This window comes from Marmota flaviventris, chromosome 14 (assembly GCF_047511675.1).
Source record: "Marmota flaviventris isolate mMarFla1 chromosome 14, mMarFla1.hap1, whole genome shotgun sequence".
NCBI classification, from domain to species: Eukaryota; Metazoa; Chordata; class Mammalia; order Rodentia; family Sciuridae; genus Marmota; species Marmota flaviventris.
The window spans coordinates 52,350,626-52,358,966 of record NC_092511.1 but is presented as its reverse complement, the minus strand read 5'-3'; the positions used below and the strand labels follow the sequence as shown (position 1 = coordinate 52,358,966).

Genomic DNA, 8,341 nt, shown 5'->3' with positions numbered 1-8,341 from the left:
ATATATTCTGATGGTGAACAAAGAGAAAACTGGGGGTGTGGTGTAGAATGAGATGTTAAGGAGGGAGGAGGTGAGGATATCGAGTTTTTAGATCTTAGGAAGCTTGAAAGAGGAATCTAAAGAAGTTGGCTAATAGCAGGAGAAAAGAGAGAAAGTGTTTTGGGGTAGACGACAAGTGGGAAGATGATAGAGTACAAAAAACAAACAAACATAAAAATTAAGAAAAGTAAAAATAGGAGATAAAAGAATATACATCACAACTATAATATACTATTCAGCAATCCCAGTCCTCAGTAACTTAATTCATGAAAAATACTTGGTTTCACAAATGTTGGGGATGTGAGGGCAGGAGAAGAGAGAGAAAAAAGAAGAAAAAAAAGAGAAAAGAAAAAAATATCTCGAAGGAAAATATAAGAATTGTTTTTATTGGAGATCAGTATCTTTCCAGCTTTCCTTCTCATCCAATAGGTGGGGTTGTCTGTTTGCTGATATCTTCACCCTCAGGATGGTGAAGGTTATTAGGTTGGGAGGTTTGGTCTTGGGGTGGAGCCCCTGGAGGTGGGGTATAGCACTGCCCATCCTAGATGGGAGGGAGACTGCACCCCAAGGCTCTCCTTTGGGGCCTGCCCCTGTAATGTGGATACCTGGTCTTATCTCCCGATATCATCTGTAGACCTCACAGTTCCTGGTCTCTAATTTAGTCTACATTGTATCTCACTCCCCCCCTCCCTTTCTACTTCCTAATCATGAACCTCTCTCTCCAGGGGTCTTGTGGGCTGAGCTTTGGGGGGCTGTGCACCTGCCAGAAGAGCTGTTTTGTATCATGCAGTTCAGGGCCAGGCTTTGTGAGCTACTGACCTGCTGCGTAGCTGCAGGCACTGTGCCAGGTTAGTGGCTGCAAGGGAAAGAGGCGAGTTGGGGACTATAGGTACCTTGATATTGCTTTTAGGCCCCAGCAGGTGTCCCAAGCTGGGTGTTTCCCTAACTACAGATGAAGACAAAGTTGTGCCAAGATGGAGGCGGCTGCTTTCAGAGATAGGTTGTCAGGTCAGGTCAGGTCAGGCCGGGTGTGGTGTTGGGCCGCATGTTCAGAGATGCAACTCTGTGGCATGCAGTGTTGTGACTGGCGGCTGTCTCCAGTCCCAGTCCTGTGTCCCCAGGTGCAGGCTATTACATATAGGGGACTATGGCATGGTTGCAGTGTCCCAAGATGGAGGGGACAGTGGAGAGAGCCCCATATTGTTAGATGGAGATCCACACAGGAGTGGCAACCAGAGGTCCTGCTTGTGGGCAGTGGCTGGGTATACTGTGTGGGAATGGCGGCCAGGGGTCCCACATGGGTGCTGATGCTAGTAGTGCTGCTCAGGCATGGTGGCCCATGGTCCTGCATGGGTGAGCAGCCACAAGTTCTGTGTTGGCACAGTGGCCTGATTCCTGTGCAGGAACAGCTGTCGGGGGTCCTCCAGTAACTCACAGAGAAACAGTATTCCCACTACTAGAATCCCAGGTCACAGAGCGACACAGAATGCAGCCTCCTTCTTGCCCACCATCTTGGATCCCCTGAAACACTTCTTGAAAGGGTATAATTTGGTTTACACAGTACCTGTACAGCAGTGACCCAACATAAAAGTTCCCTAACAGCCAGGCATGGTGGCTGGCTCACACCTGTAATCCCAGCAGCTTGGGATGCTGAGGCAGGAGGATCTTGAGTTGAAAGACAGCCTCAGCAACTTAGCGAGGTCCTAAGCAACTTAGCAAGACCCTGTCTCTAAATAAAAATATAAAAAGGAATGGGGATGAGGCTCAGTGATTAAGCACCCTGGGATTCTATCCCTGAATCCCTAATACAAAAAAAAATCCCAAATATCAAATGCCAAGGATCTATTCATATTAGCCTGTATTGTTATTGAATCATATGTTGACTTCTGACACCAGTTTGAAATGCTTTTTGACCTGCAAAAATGTTTTGTTGTGATTCAGATTAAAATTTGATCTTAACCGTTTCATGCATAGCTTCATTATGATGAATTAAGCCTGCTTACCAATACAATGTACTACAAAATGGGAGAGTCATCAGTAAAGGAATTGACATTACATGCACATTTCTACACTGAAAATATTACATTAACCTTTGTCATCATTAATGTTCATTATACTGGGCAATAGAACGCAGTTGGTACTAGAGAAGGTTTGCACACAAACAACAAGTCTGCACCAGTTGAGTAAAAACATTCCCAGAAAGTTTGCTTTATTACTTTGTTTCTTTAAAGGTTTTTTTTTCATGAAAAGTTGATAGGCTTTATTTAGAGAACTAGGTATAATTAAAAGGGAGCCCTGTGCATGAACATCATCTTCCTAGCTGGAAAGAATGCATTGACCCTTGAAGTTCTCTCTCATGTGCTTCTGTTTGCATTATTCATTTCCAGCTAACACAGCAATTCTAAAATGCCAGCATTTGCTTTTTGTTTTCTGGTACTATGTCTAAGCAATCTAAACCTACCTTGGGTACCAAGAAGATAATGCCATGATTTTATGGAATTCCAGATCACTGGTTCTCTTTCAAGTGGAGTTGGAGGTAGTGCAGTTGGCCTATTAATACATTTAAAATTTGATTCTATTCCTTAACCAATTCTTTTCTCATGAAGAAAACTGTCCTATGACCAGCAATTTCACAAATAAGTGCCAGAGCTGATCTATACGAGAATGATACAGGAGTGTACATCATGATAGATGAGATTCAACAAACAGCAACATTCATTTTATAATCATAAATTAGATGTGATTTGGGCTTGTATGACTGGGTCTGAAACTGTTCATCTGATTTTTATTCTGTTTCTTAAAGGCTAGAGGGCATTTTGTAATAGTTAGGCTCCTCCTCTCATGGAAGACTATGTGAGAGAATGAAATAATGGAAGACAAAGGTTTGATCTCTCATAAACTCTAAGGAGAATCTGAAAAGGCAGACGATGTCTTGCGTACAGTTAGCCTGCAGTTAAATATTCATTGAATATTTGAGCAGATTAGAGCTGGACCCTTCATCCTTCATGTGCTGAGGAGCTATTTCTAATTTTCTAGCAACCTTGAGATCACAGGATAGGAGACAGAACTCCATTTTTTAGTAGACTTAGAAAGTAGGAAGAGTCTTGGCTAACCATTGTGAAAAACTTTTCTCTCTTCTTGTTCTTGGGTCCCTTGGGCATACTTCAAAGAAGAGGCCCATTGGCACCTTGAATTGGAAAACAAGAGTTGCTTTCAGTTTGATCTTTTTCTCTGTGTGAACAGTGGCAATTCACAGTGCTCTGTTAAAATTAGCAACATTTTTTTAAAAAACATTAACTAAAGATGTATGGAGAAAGGAATTCTTTCATTTCATTCACAGTGAGAGTGGTTGTTACACTGAATATCGCTTAATTGCCTGACTAGTCAGACATGTTTGTCCACTATGAAAGGTAAAGCATGTATTGAATATTGAATATCTACTTTGGATTCATTTGTTCAACAAAAACATATTGAGCTAAGTGAGAGGCACTGGAGATACAAAGATGAATAAAATAAATATGGTTTCTACCCTCATGATGCTAAAAATCTAATAGTAAATAAACAATCACAATGTGGTGTAGTAAGTGCTAGGACAGAAGTGAAGATCCTTTGGGAGCACATACGAGGAGCACTGAACAGACTCAGAAGGTCAGAGAAGTGACCTTCTGAAGTGAATCAGGGATCTGAAAGTAGAGGGAGGCAGCCACCGATGGAGGCAGAATTGCAGGGGGAGCAGTAGGAAGAGGATTCCTAGCAGAGACCACAGCTTAACTGGTGAGTCAGCATCAATGGAGAGTAGTGCATACTTGAGAAACTGAAATTAAATGTAGCTAAGTGGAGAGTAAAAGGAAGAGAGTGGCAAAAAGGGGGGCAAGAGATGCAGGCAGGAGACATCAGACAGGGTTTTTTGTTTGCTTGAATCAAAATGTTGAGCTTTAGCCTAAGGGCTGTAGGGGTTAGGGAATGACAAGATCAGAGGTTTAATTTTGAAAGATTATTCTGGATGCATTGTGGAGAATCAGCATGGAAGTCTGGAGGCAGAGAGAGAGAAAAAGTTATAGCATTGCCCAGGTGAGAGAGAATGGAGAACTTGCCTTGGGAATGGAGACATGTGGGTGAATCTTAAACACATTTTAATATTTTTATATTTGGCAGGACTATGTGGTTGGTTGGATGAAAGAGTAACCATGATTCTGGCTTGGGTAGCTAGATAGGTGATTTATAATAGGGAAGCCGAAGATACATGTAGTTTGAGATCACTATAAGATATCCATGATGTTGTTCTGTTGGCAGTTGAGTGTATGAGTCTAGAATCCCCAAAAGAGATCTGCCTTAGAAATATGGATTTGGAGATCATTCAAGCCTAAGGTCCTACAAGTGAGTAAATCTAGGAAGCCATGATCTAGAAGGGCTGAGATTAACAGGAGTACAGTGGAAGAAAAGAAGCCCATAACAAAGAGAGAAATATCGGGACCTAGGGGTGGCGGGTGGGGAAAAGCATAACATCAGAAGAGATCAATGGTCCAGAAGCCAAGAGAAGAGAATCCTTGAAGTAGACATGGTCCACGATGTCACATTACTATGGAGAAAAGTAAGTTAGGGCCTGAGAAATGTCCATTGGATTTAACTACAAAGAAAGAGTTAGGACCTTAATAAGAAGCCATATTCCAAAGATTTTGAGAAGATCCTTAAGGATAAAGAAGTGGAGACTCAACAAGGTCAACTAGTTAACTATAGTGAAGAAGAAAAGGAGAAGGAAAGGGTGACAGAGAGGAAGGAATGAAGAGAAAAACTGGAAGAGGATGCAAAGTTGAATGAAAGGTTGCTTGCTTGCTTGGTTGGTTGGTTCTGTTTTGCAGATGAGAGCTATTTGAGGATATTTGAAAGCTGAAAGGAAGTGGGGTTAGGGGGGAGAAAGCATGAGTAGAGAGTAGGATGGAGGAGAGAAGATAGGAAAAAACAAAATGGGGAGGGGGGTAATCTTGAAGATAGGCAGTGGAGGGACCCCCTTATCTAAAAATAAGATGTCTTGTATTGCCCCTCTTAGATAAGCAGAGGTCAACTGCTGAGAGAGAAGGAGGGAGAAGGAAGAGTGTAAGTCTAAGGAGCATGAAGAAAGCCTGAAGCGTTTGCTAGAGAATTGGAGAGACTGCTGAGTAGCCCTGAGGGCCCAGTTGAGGTTGGAGAACATACTTGATAACTTGATATTGGCATCAATCCACCATATGGGTGGCATCAACCCACCATATATTGGCATCAACCCTCATATGGGGGTCTTTAATACTGATGGTCAAAGCATCAGTATTAAAGACCCCCATATGAAGGTGGGTAGATTGACTTAATATTATTATATCAGTTATGTTTCCTACAAATGACAGAAAATCCCAAATAATAATCTATCTTCAAGACTACCCCCCATTTTGTTTTTTCCTATCTTCTCTCCTCCATCCTACTCTCTACCCCTGCTTTCTCTCCCCTAACCCCACTTCCTTTCAGCTTTCAAATATCCTCAAGTAGCTCTCATCTGCAAAACAGAACCAACCAACCAACCCTTTCATTCAACTTTGCATCCTCTTCCAGTTGCTTAAACATGAAAGAAGTTGATGACTCCCACATAAAAATCCAGATAGGGGGCTGGGGTTGTGGTTCAGTGCCAGAGTTCTTGCTTAGCATGTATGAGGCACTGAGTTCAATCCTCAGCACCACATATAAATAAATAGATAATAAAATTACATCAACAACTAAAAAATATTTTTTAAAAAATCCAAGTAGATGAATAAGGCTAGAGTAGAATTTATGGTGTTAGGAATCCAAATTCTTTCTAATTCCGTCCTTTGCCATCCTTTGGATTTGGTTTTTGTGTCATGGTTCAATATGGCTTCTTCAGCTCCATCTATTTTGTTTGTATTCTAGCTATCAGTAAGAAGTAAGTACCAGGAGAAGGGCATATGCTGATTTTACTTAAATTCATTGACTGGGGCTTAGTCTCATAGGGAAGTTGACAAATTAGTCTTTCTTTTTAGTACCAGGGATTAAACCCAGGGGTGTTTAACCACTGAGCCACATCCCCAGACCTTTTTATTTTGAAACAGGTTCACACTAAGTTGCTAAGACTCTTGCTAAGTTGCTGAGGCTGGCTTTGAATTTGCAATCCTCCTGCCTCAGCCTCCCAAGCTGCTGGGATGATAAACATGCACCTCCATGCCCGGCACAAACATAGTCTTTATTATGAATGACCATGTGTCCAGTTAAATTTCTGAGCCTCTTTTTTCAAGGGATCCAATGATAGATACAAAAGTCATGGCCACAATAGGGTTTGTCTGGATAAGTGCAACAGGAGTTCAAAGTAAACCATATTGTTAAGAGGTTAGCTAAGATCCTTTGGTTCATAAGCGTGATGATTGGGTGGTCACGCTATTGTGTGAGATGTGCCTCCCTCTAAACTTTGTTACCACATCTGCACATTACCCATCTGACATGAGAAAAAAAAAGTGGTTAGCTAAAGTAATATATAATAGTGTGAGCTGGGATTTAAGTAAAGACAGGGAGTCAATAAAATTAGGGAGGAGCTAAGTGATCTTGTTATTTTTTTCCAGATATGCATCATATTCCATAAATGTGACTTCCATATTTCAGGGTAAACTGAGCCCCCAGCTTCAGGAATGTGTGCTTATGGTCTAAGCCAGTGTTTCTTTACAGGGGCAATATTGGCATTTTGGAAAAACCAATGGGACCATCCTGTGCATTGCAAGACATTTGATGCTCCTGATCTCCCCACTACCATCACCTAAATGCCACTGGCACTCCTACTAGTCCTAACAACATTTGCATATACAATCATGTGTGATATAATGATGTTTTGGCCAATGACAGGCTACAGATATGATGGTGACTAACTTTATACCCAAGTTGCTCATGTGTAGTGTGCTGTACCATTCTTATAGTTTGTTAAATGTTCCCCAAAAGCCCATGTGCTAAAAGCTCAGTCCCTACTGCAGTGTTATTGGGAGGTACTTTGGACCTTTACAAGGTGGGACCTTCTGGAGGTGGTCCTTGGTCATTAGGTCTGTTCTCAAAGGGGATTGTGGGACCCCCATCTCTTTGTCTTCCATTTCTGGGCCTGTGATATAAGCAGCTTGCTCTACCACGTGCTTCTCCCATGATCTACCACCCGCACCAAAGGCTCAAAGCATGGTCTGGGACTGGAGCCTTCATAATCATGAGCCAAAATAACACTGTTCTCTTTATAAGTTAATTATCTCTCGTATTTCATTATAGTGATGGAAAGCTAATACAACCACCTAGGTTTGTGTAAGTACATTCTGTGATGTTCGCCTAACAACAAAATTGCCTAATGAGGTGTTTCTCAGAACTACCTCCATTGTTAAGTAATTCATGACTGTACTCCCAAGGAAATCATTTGGCTCCCAGTTGAGAACAAATAATCTAAATTAATCATGGCAATCCCAGCTCCTTTGCTACTGTGATTGACTTAAAGAGTGGACAATTAAGTCCAGAACTAAGGGAATTAGCACATGGCATTCCCCTAGTCACCACAATTGATTTAGGCTGTTCCACTTAAGGAAAGGTCAGGTTTTTGTTTGATGATTGAAGACTCACTTCTTCTCAGCCCCTGTGGATATAATGAAGAAGCAGGTAGGCCTAGTTGCTACTGACATCCGGCCTCCAGGACCACTAGGGGAGCCAATCCCAGAATGACACAGACTCCGAGTGTGACAGAGTGTGGAGACAAAAACACAGCGTTCTCGGTACACCTGAATTGTGACCAACCCCAAGGGCCTTGCCACAGTGAAAATTGTGATATTTGAGTCTCTAAATCCCCTCTGTGTTTAAATGAGTTAGGCTTCAGTTTCCTATTACTGGCAGATGAAAGCATACTCATTAATAAAAGAGGGAACTGAGGGCAGTTGAATCAAAGGAGTGAAATACACACAGGGGAGGATGGAAATGAGAGTCAGGGATACCGTAGATGAACGAAGGGGCTTATATCTTGGGTAGAAACTGAGGGAAACAGGGAGAAGAGACTTGAAGGTAATCAGAACAGTTCTAGCATTGTGCTGGGACAACTCAATGAGGTTTATATTACTCCAATGTGTAGACGACGAAACTTGAAACCCACCTGAGGACCTCAAGCTAGTAGCTGGCAGAAGTAAGCCCTATTAAGTTCAACTCCAGGACCCAGGTTCTTTCCACTACCTCCCCATTGCTATATGATGCCAGAGTAGGGACAAATACCCCTTATCAATCCTTCCCATGCTTCAATCCAGGATAACAAAAAAGT

General features: G+C 41.9%; 1 non-coding gene across 1 annotated transcript; it reads left to right on the top strand.

Moving 5' to 3' along the window:
- The first annotated feature begins 6,415 nt into the window (after nt 1-6,415).
- On the top strand, nt 6,416-6,517 carry LOC114092081 (small nucleolar RNA U13). Its single transcript, XR_003582619.1, has one exon. It is a non-coding gene; the product is annotated as a small nucleolar RNA U13 (small nucleolar RNA).
- Nucleotides 6,518-8,341: the final 1,824 nt, after the last annotated feature.